We start from the raw sequence: 16,353 nt of genomic DNA, 5'->3' as shown, positions 1-16,353 counted from the left end.
CTAAGGTAGTATGGGAGAGAAGAATTATGATCTATATATTGGGATGGATATTTGTATATTTATATTATTATACCCTAAAAGTAAATATTCCTTCATAAAAATGAATGTTAAAGTGGCTAAATTGAACTCGAGTACAAACAATCTTAAAATTGGGAACAAAATCATTGAGGACTGGAGCTATTAGATAGAGGAGATAAGCCCACCAACATCCCTTGTATATAAATACTCTATCTTACCCAAATTGTAAGATTTTAAGCCATCTGATAGTAGGAGTCACCCCTAAAATATAACACAGAATGCTAATAAGAGTGTAGCTCAGCAAATGTTTCTTATTGTTCATGATGGGGATCTCCACTGAATAGGATCTATGCTAATCAAGCTGAAGGAGTTGTGGAATGAGTAACTCTCCAAACATTTTTAGTGGGAAGTGGTGGGGATTTAGCACCATAGAAATTTATAATTAGAGTTGTTATAATAATAAAGGAGAAGAAAGATGATAAAGAAAAAAATTCCCCTATTGAACTCCTTTTTTTTTCCTTTTAAGGATTTAATGTTTTCTAAAAGGTAGAAGATTCTATAAATTGATGGCAATGTACCTGAATAATTCTGCAGGAATTCTTCAGAGCAAAACATTGTCTGAAAGCAGGAGTTTTTAGGTTTTTATGCCATGACTTCCTTTGGTGAAGTCTATGAACTTCTTCTCATTATTGCTTTTAAAGGCATAAAATAACATATATAAGATTACAAAAGAAAATACTTTTAAAAATATGTTCATTGGTATTAGGTTAAGAATGCCTTCCTTAAAAACCTTTTTTTCAATAAAGGGACTCCCATATACCTGTAAAAAAAGATACCAGTAGAGTCCTCCTGTTGACCACATTTAATCCTTTATTCTCATTGTGTGGTCAGCTCATTTTTTTCTTACTGCCTCACAATTCTTCGATGACATCTCATTTCTTTTCTACTGATTTCCTTGTTTGTTCTATGTTGCAACTAGCTTACCCTCTCTCCCCCATATGTCTTTCCATTTCCCTCTGCAAGCTGCTCATCTTTAATTGGAGGCGACTGTGTTCTATGTCTGGCTAGCTGCTGCCATACAACACCTGTAAAATGTTTCTAATGAAAAGATAGGCCTTTGTTGTAGCTTAGGCTAAGTAAGAGTGTTTGTAGTTTTGCTAAAGCAATATGCCCCACTCTCTACCCGCTTTTTAAATCCAGGCCCATCTCATTCATTGTCCATCAGTCATATGTGTATGTGTGTCCTTTCCGCACCCCCTTCCCTAGATGGCAAGCAATCCAATATACGTTATACATGTTAAAATATATGTTAAATCCAATATGTATAAACAAACATATTTATACAATTCTCTTGCTGCACAAGAAAACTCAGATCAAAAAGGAAAGAAAATGAATAAGAAAACAAAATGCAAGTGAACAACAAAAAGTGAGAATGCTATGTTGTGGTCCACACTCAGCTCCTGCAGTCCTCTCTCTGGGTGTAGATGACTCTCTCCATCACAAGGTCATTGGAACTGGCCTAAGTCATCTCATTGTTGGAAAGACCCATGTCCATCAGAATTGATAGTCGTATATTATTGTTGCTGTGTACAATAATCTCCTGGTCCTGCTCATTTCACTCAGTATCAGTTCATGTAAGTCTTTCCAGGCCTTTCTGAAATCATCCTATTGCTCCTTTGTTACAGAACAATAATATTCCATAGCATTCATATACCACAATTTATTCAGCCATTCTCCAATTGATAGGCATTCACTCAGTTTCCAGTTTCCAGCCACTACAAAAAGGGCTGCCACAAACATTTTTGCACATGTTGTCCTAACGATTTAAGAATCAGCACAACTTCCTGTGAAAAAGGGACATCTGGAGGATCCCATCATCCATAGGGGATTCCTCCTTGATCCGGATCATACCCTATCTCTTCCATCATAGTGGCCAATATTTTTCTGTTTTATGTCTTGTGTAATGAACAGAGCTATTGAATGAAGTTATTATTGTTGTTATATCTTCTGTGGGATTTTTAATGATCTTGCTAAATAGACAGAAAATATCTCCTTGTAAAAGAGCCTTATGTTATTGTTTCATTTGATCAAATTGGATACTTTTCCCCCCAAAATTAAGAAACAATAAGGATAATGGATTTTTATGTTCTCTATATCTTTCAGTCAATTATGAAATGGCAAAAATGAAGCATATTGTTAAAAATCATTCATACTATTTGTTTCCTACTTATTCTTATTGAGGATGTCCTTAGTTTGTATATAGATAATTCATGAAGATTTTTTTAAAGAGGAGAGTAGGCATATAATATTAGTAATTGTTGATGTTTTCTGAATCACTTTTTCTTGCATCAAGAGTAATATTTTTCCACACCTTTTTCTTCTTTAAACACCCATTCAACTGATCCCTCAGTACCCTTACATTTTTGTCATTTCTAGAATGGTCTACTCTGTGTACTGGATTCAATCCATCTACTTTTCCAATCTTTGTTCTACTTAGTGCTATATCTACTTGCTCTACAAGCACCTCAGACACAATGTTATGTTAGAGTTCAAATGTAGTGGTCCCACTAACTTTGATAAAGCAAATAATTTGTTGCAAAAATAATGCAAATCTTTTGATTTTCTTTTGTTTGTATTCCTCTTTCCATTTTTCCCCTTGAATTTCCTTGGAATGATTCATTGGTCATCTTGTCAAAATTTCTTTAAACTTGTTTTACCCTCTACTGCTTCTCTTTGTTCTACAAAATGATATTATTCATAATAACCTATCATCCTTCTTTGTAAAATTTTGCCGATATTTATATTTTGACACTATTATCTTTATTAATTATTTCTATCTGGCAAACAAACCAAATGGTTTCTGACTCAGGTACTTTGGGGGCTTTTTTAGTTTTCTTGTAATTTCTAGTTTAACTTCTAGATAAAATAACTGTATTGATGTGGATAAAATTTCTGTTGCCCTTTTCTTATTTTTGCTTTACAATAATAATTTAAATAATTTTTCATTAATTGCATATTGTATCTTTTCATTGCTATTCTTTCTTCTTGTTTATAAATTCTGATCTTAGCTCTGAAGAATTCATGATCTAATTTACACAAACCACTGACTCGAGGATAATGTCTGTCTGTAATAAGTTTTCCCCTGTGTATTCAAATGTAATCAGTGTTATTCTTCCTGTTGTTAGTGGATGAAGAATGCCTATTTTGGGGTGTATGCAGTTGGATGGAAAACTCATAGGACTCATCCTTGAATACATATACCTTAGAAAGATTTTGCAAATGGACACTAAACTGGACTGGATTGCCTTGGGGAAATCACACAATTCTTTAATGAATACAAAAGTTTCCCCTAGAAAGATTTATCTTTTTAATATTATTATATTCCCTGTGATATTGTTTGGCTCTGAGGCATAGAGTACTATAGTCTCTGAAAAATTAATGCTGGGGATCAACCAAAGGTCAATGGAGAGGCACAGGTTGGACAGGAGCACACTTCAATACATTGTGAATGAAGACTTATGCAAGAGAAGGATGGAATAAATAAAAATTTACTTTGGAGTAAGTAATTACATTGACAACATAGATCCATTGGAATGTTGTATATTTAAAATCAGCTCTGATGAATGTGAGGCAGAATGCTTCAATTTACATTTTAAAAATTTTCTGATTTAGAGCACTTTTTCATGTGGTTGTACATAGTCTTGTGAACTATCTGCTTATATCTTTAGATCACTTGAATATTGGGAAAAGACTCTCTTATAAATTTGAATCAGTTCTTATGGGAACTCCTAGGAAGACTGATGGAATGTCTCAGATATCTCTATTTGCTACTATATGGAAACCTCTCAATCTCTCTTAATTCTAGTGCCTACCCACTGTTAATTGCTTCCCATTTGCTCTACAAATAGTATGTTTGTGCATATTTGATCACTTTTCTCCTTCATTAGCTTATAGATTCCTTGAGGGATTGTCTTTTGCTTCTTTTTCTCTCTCTAGCAGTTAGCACAGTGCCTGGCACATAGTAGGTGCTTAATAAATACTTGTTGACTATGTTATCTTTTTTTTTTTTTTTTTTGGCTGAGGCAATTGGGGTTAAATGATTTGCCCAGGGTCACACAGCTAGGAAGTGTTAAATGTCTGAGGTCAAATTTGAACCCAGGTCCTCCTGACTTCAGGGCTGGACTGTATTGTCTTTTAAAAAAATTAATTATTTAAATAAAGAGGTGAAATTTTTATCAGATTTCCAGATGACACAAAACTTAGAAGAATGGATAATATATTAAATGGCAGCATACAAAAATGTCTCGATAGGTAAGGCAGGTAAGGCTAATGGGTAAATATCATGGGATAAAATTTAATAAACAAAAACAAAATTCCTGATTGTAGGTTCAAAGGCTTAATTTGTTGAATAAAAAAGGGGAATATGGCTAGACAACACTTTTATCTGAAAAACATGTGGGATTTTTTAATAAACTATAGGCTCAGGGTGAGCCAGTGGTATGACAAGGAAACCAGAAAAAGCTATTTCACTCTGTCTTCATTAGCAGGTACATAGAGTCCAGAACATGGAGTGTAGTCTTTCTAGACACTGACCTAGTAAGACTATGTCCAGAGTGTTGTGTTCAGTTCTGAATCACATTTTTAAAATGACATTAGGAGGGTAAGGAGCTTAGAAATTAGTCCATTTAAGGATTGGATGAAGACATAATAGGTGTTTGACCCATGGCAATTCAGTCTTTCAGTGCTCTAAGCAACTTTTTAAGATAATAAGTTACAGAGGAGATATTTCTATGGATAGAGGAAATTTTCACAACCATTCTCTACCCAAATGAAACCACAAATCCAGTCCATATACCTCCCTATTTTTTCCAAATGTTATTTAAGTGGTTATTCTTTTTTAAGGTCACTTTTTTGTTCTGTCTTAGATTGGACTTAATTTTTTTTGGTTGCACAACAATTTTCATTATCATTCACAAATTAGGAATACAGATACTTCTCTTAGAAATCAATGTATATAATTTTTTCTTGCATGAACAGAAGACAAAATAAGCTCCCAACAAGTTTATATATCTTTCTGACTGTATGAAAGATTAAAACCAATTATAACAAAAAAAAACTGGTTGAAAAAAATTGGAGATATTAGCAGTCAGGGAAGATGTGATCACCTTCTTTTTTGGGGTTCTCACCTCCTTGAGAAGTCAGGGAGGTCATGACCACCTATGTTCTAAATCAAAAGAAAGGGGGAGATGTTGGAATCCTTACAAAGTGTTAACTCATTACAGCTGATAGAGACAATAATTATCTAATTTAGCATGGTCCAGTATGATTGATCTGATCCTACGAGGAGATGTTACAGGCCAGAACTTGAAACAAGGTACTAAGTGGAACAGATAGAAACAATGTTTGTGTTCACACCTTTAGAGAGCTCATATAAGCAAGAAGTTCTTAGGGCCAAAGAGCACTCTGGGAGAACCAGAAGCCCTCTCTCAGAAGTAAGAGAGATTCATTTCGACTTTCACTTTGGTGCTGGCTGGAGATATTTGGAAGAAGAGAAGCTGAAGCTGACAGAGCACTCTGGGAAGAAGCCCACAAGCCCACTCTCGGAGGTGGACTCAGATTTATTCCATCTTCCACCTTTGTGCTGGCTGGAGATTGAAGAAAGCAGAAGCAGAAGCAAAAGGACAAAGCTGCAAGAGCTCTTGGAACCAAGGAAGGAGAAAATAAACGTTTGGATTTTATCAGCTGGCTGTGTTTGAAGTGATTATTACTTTGAACCGAAACTAAGGCTGCCTCCAGAAAACCTCCCCAAGAAACCTGCTCCCAAAGAGAACGATCTTATATTATATAAAAGAAGAGAACACCACATAAGAGAGATTAGATTTGTTTGCCTGGTTCAGAAAGATGGAACTAGGAGTAAGGGGTGGAAGTTGTAGAAGTCAGATTTAGATTTTCCATAAGGAAAAACATTTTTTGACAATTAGAACTCTTCAGTAGTAAAATGAGCTTATGAAAAAAAATTCTGCAAATCACTATTGATTAGAGAAATGCAAATTAAAACAAATATAAAGTACTACCTCACACCTTAGATTGGCTAAGATGACAGGAAAAGATAATGATAAATATTGAAAAAACTGGGACCCTAATGAATTGTTGGTGGAGTTGTGAACTAATTTTAACATTCTGGAGAGCATTTTGGAACTGTGCTCAATGGATTGTAAAACTGTATATACCCTTTGATCTTTCAGTGCCACTACTGGGTCTATATCCCAAATAGATCATAAAAGAGGAAAAAGAACCCATATGTTAAAAAAATATTTGTAGGAGCTTTTTTTGTGGTAGCAAAGAATTGGAAAATGGGTGGGTACCTATCAATTGGGTAATGGCTGAATAAGTTTTGGAAATGAAAGTAAGGTAATGTTATTGTTCTATAAGAAATTATGAATAGGTTGATTTCAGAAAAACCTGGAAAGACTTACATAACTGATGTGTAGTGAAGTGAGCAGAAAAGCATTGTACACATTAACAGCAAGATTATGTGATGATCAACTATAATAGGCTCTTCTCAGCAATTCAGTGATCCAAGAAAATTCCAAAAAAACTGGATAAAAATGCCATCTGCATCTAGAGAGAGAACTGTGGAGACTAAATGCAAAATGAAGTATACTGTTTTCTTTTTTTTTTCTTTCTCTTGTTTTTTTCCCTTTGTTCTGATGTTTCTCTCCTAATATGACTCATGAGGAAGTATGTTAAAAAAAAAGAATAAATGTACATGTATAACCTAAAAACAAAATAAAGTAAAACAAAGTGGAATGAGCTTGCTTAGGAGACTGAATTTCCCTTCATTCAAAATCTTTAAGCGCAGTCTGAGTGACCACTTGTGGGAACTCTGAGGTTCCTTATAGTTTTGAGAGTCTGTGATTCAGTTATTCAAGGAAATGGGGGTGGGGAGGAGATGATGTGAATAAGGGCAGAATGTGCATGAGAGAAAAATCAGCTCTCTGCCAACTAGATCAAAAGGTCTCTCTGCTACTGTGGTTTTCTAAGTTAGGGAGTTGTTTTTGGAGTATCAATTTCTAAGCAGAGCACAAAATCAGATCTGGTACTCCAGCTACAACTAGATTCTGTTCTATGCCCAGTAATACTTTGATTATTTACAAAGATACAGAATGACCACTTCAGGATTACAATTTCTAAAAAATTCAGCTAAAACTCATTACCCACTCTTTAAAATAAGTACTATACTTCCCCCACCCCCTTCCTCTGAAACTCATGAGGCAACATGAATGAAAAAACAATAACAAATTTGGGCTTTGCAAGTTGGCTCTCTGAAGGTAGAAATAAAAAAAACATTGAGTCTGACTCTTTGTTGTGTCCTGCTTTCTAGAGCCCCCAAGTTGGGGTGACAAAATGTACCATTGCTTTCTAAAGCCCCCATACCGGGTGATTAAAATATACCTTCCTAGTGGACAAGTGATGAGGTGGGACTCCTAAGGATGGTGGAAAAATGGAGTCTGTTTATTTCAAGGACTTTCCCCTTTATATAATGTAACAAATACAACACTGAGCCTGTAGGACTACATAAACAACTTGCCATTGTATGTAGTTTGCCACCTGGGACTCTTCCACCTGGTATCACTCTGTTTCAATCACAACACAGATAGTCACCGGCCCTTGACTTCTCAGGAAGGCTGAGAGCCCTTAGAGGAGATGGGGAACTGAACCAGACATTGTCAGCAGGTTCCCTCTGACCTGAAGGGTCTTATACCTTACCAAGATTTCCCCACCGTCTGTGATCCTCTACAACTCTCCATTCCTACATGTGAAAAGGAGAAAACAATGGAATCTGGGGCAACTCAGACTGGAGAAGAAGGAGAGAAAAGAAATATTTTTTGGGGGGAGTGTTGCAAGTTTCAAATAAGATAATGAATACAAATTACTTTTCAAACCTTTAAGTGTTCCATAAATGTCAGTTATCATCACCACTACCAGCACCACCATCATTATCCTTGAGTCACCAGGGCTCCCATGTGGTGAAGAAACCATTCCCTGAGCCTCTTACTATACTTCTGCTATGCTCAAACAATGCTATAGAATAATATAGGGTTGCATTAATAAATATGGACTGAAGGGGATATATTCATACCCCTTTTAAATTTAATCTATTAACACATTCTTAAGGCTAAATAATCAACAAAATAGTAAATCAAGCTCCATTTTGTAGCAACTGCCAATTTCTCCATTATAAATACTCATATTGAAAATTTAACGATGGCTCTGTAAGTTGGTTAGAACTGGTTCCAGTTCCAACTGGAGGCAGAAAAGTTTTGCCCTTCAAATGGTAACCGTGACACTTCTTCACTCATGATTTTCCTTTACTTGAAATACCTACCCTTCTCTTGTTTTTCTGTCTGTTGCTCTTTACCTGTCCAAATCCTATTCTTTTTTTCAAAGTCAAACTCCATTACCATCTCTTCCATCATTCTAGTCCCTGTTGATCCCTCTAGAAGATTTTATAATAATTTAGAATTGCATTATATTTTGGGCTACTTTTTGATATATAAGTATGTCTTGTTTCCCAACTAAACTACCGATACTTTGAAGGCAAGGACTGTGTATTTTTCTTTCTTTTTCTCCTCCTTTCCCAAACCCTGCCCCAGCCTAGCACTTGCTCCAGTGCTAGATCTTTAAAGTCCCTTCCAATTTTGAGAATAAAAGTTTATGAGTCTAGGCTGCTCAATAACGCTGGGGGATTATTTGTTGACTTCCCCCCCCCCCAACAAGGAATTAGATGGGGTCTGGTGGCCTATTGGGTAACCTATCCTCTTGGGAAAGAAAAAGGAGAAGAGAGAATAGAGAATTGAATCTTGCAAAAAAACCAAAAAAAAAAAAACCCCACAAAACTTCTGCCTAATGGATCTGTTCATCTTGTTCTTCAAAGGTGTTTGACACTGTCAGTTGTGAAATAGCCAATGAGGCTCAGGTTGGGAGGTGGATTGGGGAAGGGGAAGTTGGATCAATAGGTATCACATGTGGTGATTCTTTGGGCCACACTTAGAACTTAAACTGAAAACACCTGGAGAGCAAGAATAATGCTTCCTATTTCTATATTTGTATTTTCCCTCTTCAGTAGCCTGTGTCAGGCAAACATTCATTCATAGCATATTCTAAGATAAGGTCAAAATAGGTAGATAAGTTAGACATAAAGAGTAACATCATAAGCAAATTAGGGGAGCATAGAATAGCTTATCTGTCAGATCTATGAATAAAAGAAGACTTTTTGACCAAACAAGAAATAGAGTACATTATGGGATATAAAATGGATAATTTTGATTATGTGCACAAACAAAACAATGTAATCAAAATTAGAAGAAAAGCAGAAATTAGAAAATAAATTATAGCAAGTTTATTTAATTAAGATCTTCTTAAAAATGTAGAAAACTTATTCAAATTTAAAAGGATAGCAGTCATTTCCCAATTAATAAATGATCAAAGGATACGAACAGGCAGTTTTTCAAAGAAATCAAAACTATAGTCATATAAAAATGCTCTAAATCACTATTGATTAGAAAAATGCAAATTAAAATAATTCTGAGGTATTACCTCATAGATCAGATTAGCTACTATGATAAAAATGAAAAGTGATAAATGTTTGAGGAAATGTGGGAAAATTGGGACCCTAGTGAACTATAGGTGGAGTGATAAACTAATCTAACCAATTTGGAGAATAACTTGGAACTATGCCCAAAGTTATGTAAAACTGTGCATTCCTTTTGATTCAGCAATGCTACCTGGTCTGTATTCCAAAAATTTTTATTTTTTAAAAAGGCAGGGGTAATAACCTATTTGCACAAAAATATTTATAGCAACTCTTTTTATGGTGTGTTAGAACTAGAAATCGAGGGGAATACTGAACAAGTTGTGACATTATTATGATGGAATACTATCATGCTATTAGAAATGATGACAACACTGCTTTCAGAAAAACTTAGAAAGATTTAAACAAATTGATACAAAGTGAAATAAACAGAACCAGAAGTAGTGACAGCAATATTGTGATTGTGAATTGTGAATGATTGAGCTATTGTCAACAATACTGATTGATGATATTGACAAATAATTGTCAGCAATTCTAAAAGCTTAATCATGAGCAATGCGATCTCCAGAGAAAGAACTAATGGAGTCTCAATGCAGATTGAAACACATTTTTAAAAAACTTTGTTAATCTTTTTTTGGTTTGTGTTTTCTTTCACAACATTACTAATATGGAAATATATTTTTGTATGGCTTAACATGTATAACCTATATTAAATTACCTGCCTTCTCAAGGAAGAATGAGAAGAGAGGGAGAATTTGAAAATAAAAAATTTTTTCAAAAATGAATGTTAAATTTTTTTTTATGTAATTGGAAGAACTCTAAAATATTTGAAGGAAAAAAAAGCCCAAGAGATTGGAAAGTAGAACCTAAGAAAAATCACTGAAAAAAAGATCAACTTAGCTCAAGGCAGAGAAGGTACACCTTTAAAAAAAAAAAATCCCAATAATAAAGGGGCAAGGATCCTTCATCCCAGGTTTGGTTATCTAAGAATAAGAGACTCTTTCAGTAAAATTTAAAGAATCAATTCTCTGAAATGATTTATGGATAGCATCATTGGAAATCATTTATAATCTCTGACATTTTGTGATAGAGGATTTAGAAATGCTGTCTTCATTGAATCCTAATTGAAGATACAATTCAAATAAATGCCCAATTCCATTTGCAGATCAACTATGAGATCACTAATCTTATTTTTATTTATTTATTTTTTGTGTGGGAGGCATTTGGCTTAAGTGACTTGCCCAAGTTCACATAGCTAGTAAGTGTTAAATCAACTGAATTTGGATTTGAATTCTGGTCCTCCTGACTCCCACTATGCTCCATCTACTGTGCCAAGTAGCTGCCCCAACCCTGTCTTACTTTGGTCCACTTTCAGGATTCCACAGACTCAATTTCACAATCCCTACTTTGGAACTTGCTGGGGAGGGACTCAGTGCTAAGGAAAAGCAGGAAGTATATTCCAGGATGTTATTACTGGCCACAGTTTTCCTGACTCCATTCATGAGCTATGTTAGCTTTCTGTTCATCCTCTAGACAGTGGTTCTCAAAGTATGGTCTAGAGAATCCTGGGGATCTCTGAAACCCTTTTGGCAGGTCTAAAAATTCAAAAATAGTTTTTATTTCCAATATGGTAAATGTCTATAAATATAATCCAGATAAACAAAAACTCTTTGGAGAGATCCTCAATAATTTTTATAGGATAAAGATACTGAAAACAAAAGTTTGAGAACCACTGATCTAGAAGGAAGAATAGAAACCTGTAGTCAATCTTGCCAAGCTACTACCACATTCATTTGAAAATGATTGTCTTACTACCAGTAATCCTTTTCTTTACATTTTTTTTTTAACGATGATGAACTCATTTTGTATGAGGATGAATATTACTAGCACTTTTGGTTAATTTTTTTCAACTGCAATTCTTTGAAGCAGGGTTTCTCCTCCCTACCTCAGCCTCTTCCCCTCCTTCCTGGTCAATGAAGCCAGAGAAAATGTTAAGGGAAATGTTGTTAAGATTTATAGCAGCAGCATTTGACCTACTTTGTAATAGCAATATTTTGAGCAGGAAAAAAGCCCAGATTTCAAATATCTATTTTCTTTTTGTTTAAATCCCTTGCTTTATGTCTGAGAAGTTCCAAAGATAGACATTGTTTTTCCAAAGCTTAGAGAATTTGGGTTTTAGTGATGGACTGTTAACTAACAAGCATGATTCCCACTTGGTAATCAGTTTCAAGGCCAACACAAAAAGGAAAATCACTTATAGCTGAATGAAGAGAGCAATACTAATTTAGACTTCATTAAAAACACCTCAGTGTTAGCCAGCTAGAAGCAACCAAATTGGTAGAATAAATATTTTATTTTTTCCTGTGAATTGAAAAGAGCAAAGAGATAAATCTTCTCATGAATAAATATATTACTTGACAGTGTCACTTGAAGTTTTCAAGAGTCCTTTAAAAACCTCCAAAAAATGACTTTCTTTTTCAGAAACAGATTGCTCTAAAGTGAGGCAATTGGACCATTAACCTAGTCATTGGAAAGGAACTTTAACATTCAGTTAATTTTTTAAATGGAATTGTCAGAAAGAGAAAGAAAATTACAAATCTTAACAACCCATTCCAATCAATAAGCATCTGTGTGTAATGTCCCACTCTATTTACTATACAATAGAGATCTGGAATGGGACATTACACACAGATGCTTATTCATAGTAAGTATGCTTGGGAATTTATCACATATTTGGAACTACAAATCAGTATATAAATTGATTGATGGCCTCTGGGAACAGAAAGCCAAATAGCTGATTAGAAAATGATTAGTGAAATTTTTCTCCGTTATAACTAAGAGTGAATATATCTACCCTTTCTTAATGAACAGGTAGGTTGGATTGGGTTATGTAAAGGCATAAATTTAAAGAGTATTCCTAATTTAAGTCATGGTCTGGGATGCTATAAACAATTAAGACACAAGGGGTAAATTTCCTCTTTAGGGAGACCTCAAAGTAAAATATCTTCTCACAACTTGGCAGGGTTGAGCAACTTTTGTAGAGAAAAATGAACACATTTATTAGGCAGAGTTGTTTTAGGGTTCAATTCTCAGTTTTCTTTCTCTTCCCCTGTTTCCTTCTAAGAGGAGAAGTTATCCTACAGGCTATAAAGCCCGATACAGATTCCTTGTAGAAGAATCAACACTCAGTTCTTAAGTCCTTTGAAAAGGACCTAAACGATTGCTTAGCATGGGGTTCCAAAGCTCAAGCTGTGTCTTCCTTCATGCAGCTTCTTAGTAGTTTCTAGTCATATTTATGTGTCTTTCTGCTCACTTAAGGTTATAAAACAGCCTAAGTGGAGTCAGATCCCTTCAGATTTGGTTCCAAAACCATGTTCCATGTTTCAGAACCATGCAGGTATTGGCTGAGAACAAAACCCATAATTTCCATGCCGTTTAGGACTTCTAAAGATATCCCATACTAGCAGAAGGACAGTTTCAGAAGCAGAAGTTAGGTTAAAGTTTGAAAGGAAGTTCATCAAAATAACTCAAAACAGGAGAAGTGTCCTCTTCATTGCACACAGCATCAAGAGCTTGATAGAATTCCTTTAAGGAGGGATATTTTTCCAATGAGTCATCAAATTGAAAATCAAATTGAATTAGCATCAGGGTTTGTAAGTCAGGAAGCTTGTATGGAGACACAAAGACACTGCACAATACAGGGAGATTTCCTAAACATTGAAAACAATGAAATCATAGAGAAAAACACATATAGCCATGAATATCTCAAACCCTGTTGAATTTATATAAATCATCCAGCAGCCACAACCATGATCAAGTACATCCGACATCATCAATGAATGAATATTTAGGTTGATACCTAAAGACAATTTCTATAGGTCTTCTAGGGAATTTCAATAAGTTGCCCATTATCTTAAATGTTGAAACAAAATATTTCCTGAAAGTCTTTGTGACCATGGCTATGCCTGAGAAAAAGGTAATCAACGACTGCCCTATTCTCCAAAATGGTCTAACTGACTTGTCCTAATTCTGAAAACAGAACAGAAATCATGTTTGATATAAGATTTATAAATTTAACCAGGGTAAAGATAAAATTGGTCAAGTGGGTGTAATTGTGGATAAGCTTTGTATGTCAACAAGAGAGGAGACTAATAAAACTTACTTATCTTTGGAAGGGATGTTGACTAAATAGTGACAAGGTACTCTCCCTAAATGGTGATAGAACCTTTATTGGAATAGAAGAGAAGGAATATTATAACTTTCCCTAGGATACAGGGACTATTTGACAGAGCATAGCTGCACAGGAGGAACTATCTGATAGGAAGACAGTTTGGCTATAACTCATGTTCTTATTAGTATGATTGAGACTTGGTATTAACTCGCAAATTCAATACACAATTCAGTATAGCTCACTTTGGAGAGAAAAAACTTAACTATTGCTCTATATTTTAGTAATGGAGTCTAAATTATAGAAATTTCTCTAGGAACAGTTATAATTAAAATCCCAGAGAAATGTACAGTTTCTAATCAGTTCAATAAGGGTAGGAGTTTCTGACAAACACATGATCTTAATCTTACTTGCCAAGAATCCTGCTTGTAGACAGAAGTTACTCCTATTCAAATGCTATTAGACAGCATGACCCACATATTTCCTTTCAGGAAAGGCAATTGTTCAGAATGATGGCAAATCCCTTGTCCTACTTGGATGAAGAATGTCACAATCATAATAACAATCTTAATGGGAGGCATATTGAGTAGCTGGGCTATTAATCAGAGTTCATGTTTACAGAGAGTTTACCCATGGTCTTAGCACTTATTGCCCCTCAGAATATATTCCCCACTCACTGCAGTCAGAAGGATGAGTCCCAAAAGGAACACAATAATTATGACCCACTGACAGGTCTCTAGCCAATGGTATACTAACCAGTCTGAATATGTTTCACACTTTTTTTTTTTTTTTTTTTCACACTGTAGCTCCCTGAAGAGCTGATCTCATGGTGAGGGATCTTTCCTCTGCACAGGTTGTAGGGCTGGTGGGCCTTGTCTTCTGACTGCAAGCTCAGAATCTGGTATAATATGTTTGAGATCAGGGTAGATTTATTTGCAGTAAAAGGCATGCACCCAGTTGAGTCTTCCTTGTAACTACAGTATGAATAGTGAAAAATTTCTGGGTCAGTTGAGACCAGTATAGCATAGCTCAAGAACATGTTTCCAGTGCTTGAAAGATCTAATCTCCTGGTTGCAGAGGTATAGTAAGATTGGATGTCCTTAAGATCATTCATCAACAGAGCAATAACATAAGATTCATTATCTAATACCAAACTGTTCAAGGTGAATTTAGTGAATAACAGAGGCCTTCCAAAGAGAATTTCATGAGAAAATAATCCCATTTTTCTGTTGGCCAGATTTTGAATTTCTTTAAGGACCAGTAGTAGGATTTTGACCCAACTAAGCCCTGTTTGTTCACATATTTTTATATTCTGGTTTTTCTTTTTATGTTTTCCTGATGACTTAGTGTATATCTATAGTGCAGCTTCTCTTTTATACTCAGCCTGTTTTCTACCTGGGAAATAATTTGAATTGTACAAATGTGCCCTTCTTTCTGAATTTTAAGCAGTGGGATTCTAACTCTGGGGATGGTTCCATGAACAATTTGCACAGAAAGGCTTCTATGCATCCCAAGAACAAGTCTACCATAATCAGGAGATATTTATAATCTTCCTTAGGGAGAAATTCAGTGAAATCCATCTGGATATTTACAAAGGATTCCCAGGGTAAAGGATGGGTCCCTGGGGTGGTTTTAACTCTAACCCCTAAATTGTACTGCATGCAAATAAGGCATTGTTGACAGACTGATTTAGCTGCTTATAAAACTCCTGGAGCCTTCAGTTTTATGAAAATTGTCACCACTTGGCTCCGTTTGATTCACATGTACCACAGGGTAGACAGTGTGAGCCCAGAACTGGAGAAATGCATGGAGATCTTTGGGCATCCTTGTTTAGAAACCCAGATACTGATGTAGTCAAAGAACAAACCTCCAAATTGTTTGCTCAGTCTCTGGGCAGTTGACTGAGTTGTCACCTGTCACTAAATGCCCCAGTAAGGCAGAGGAGGGGTAGTATCCCAGGAACAGTGACTACAGGAAACTGAAAAAAGTGACAGAGTGACCAGGTTACATGAATTAATGCTTGTGCAACAGCCTATTGTGGGAACTTTCCCCCCTTCTTTTATTTTTAGGTTTCTTTTTTTAAATACTGTTTCTTTTTTCCCTCAGTTACATGTAAACAACATTTTTAATATTTATTTTTTAATTTTATTTTTAATTTATTTATTGAGGTTATGCATGTGCACTCATTTTTAAAATATATTTCCATATAAGTCATGTTGAAAGAGAAAAAATAGAACAAAAGGGAAAAACCATGAGAAAGGAAAAAAAAAAGTAAAAATAGTATGTGTTGATCCACATTTAATCTCCATAGTTCTCTCTCTTGATGTGGATGGTATTTTGCATTCAAGGTTTATTAGGATTGCCTTATATCACTGAATTGTTGAGAAAAATCAAATCTAGCATAGTTAATCATCACACAGCCTTGTTACTGTGTACAATATTTAGTCAGTTCTGCTTGTTTCACTCAGCATCAGTTTATTTAAAGAAAACTTTTTTCCATTCCAAATTCTCTTCTTTTCTCCCTTCTCTTGAGAAGACAAGCAATCTGATATAGATTATATACATGTGCAGT

The sequence above is a fragment of the Sarcophilus harrisii genome, chromosome 3 (genome assembly GCF_902635505.1).
Source record: "Sarcophilus harrisii chromosome 3, mSarHar1.11, whole genome shotgun sequence".
NCBI lineage: Eukaryota > Metazoa > Chordata > Mammalia > Dasyuromorphia > Dasyuridae > Sarcophilus > Sarcophilus harrisii.
This window is presented reverse-complemented; position numbering follows the sequence as displayed.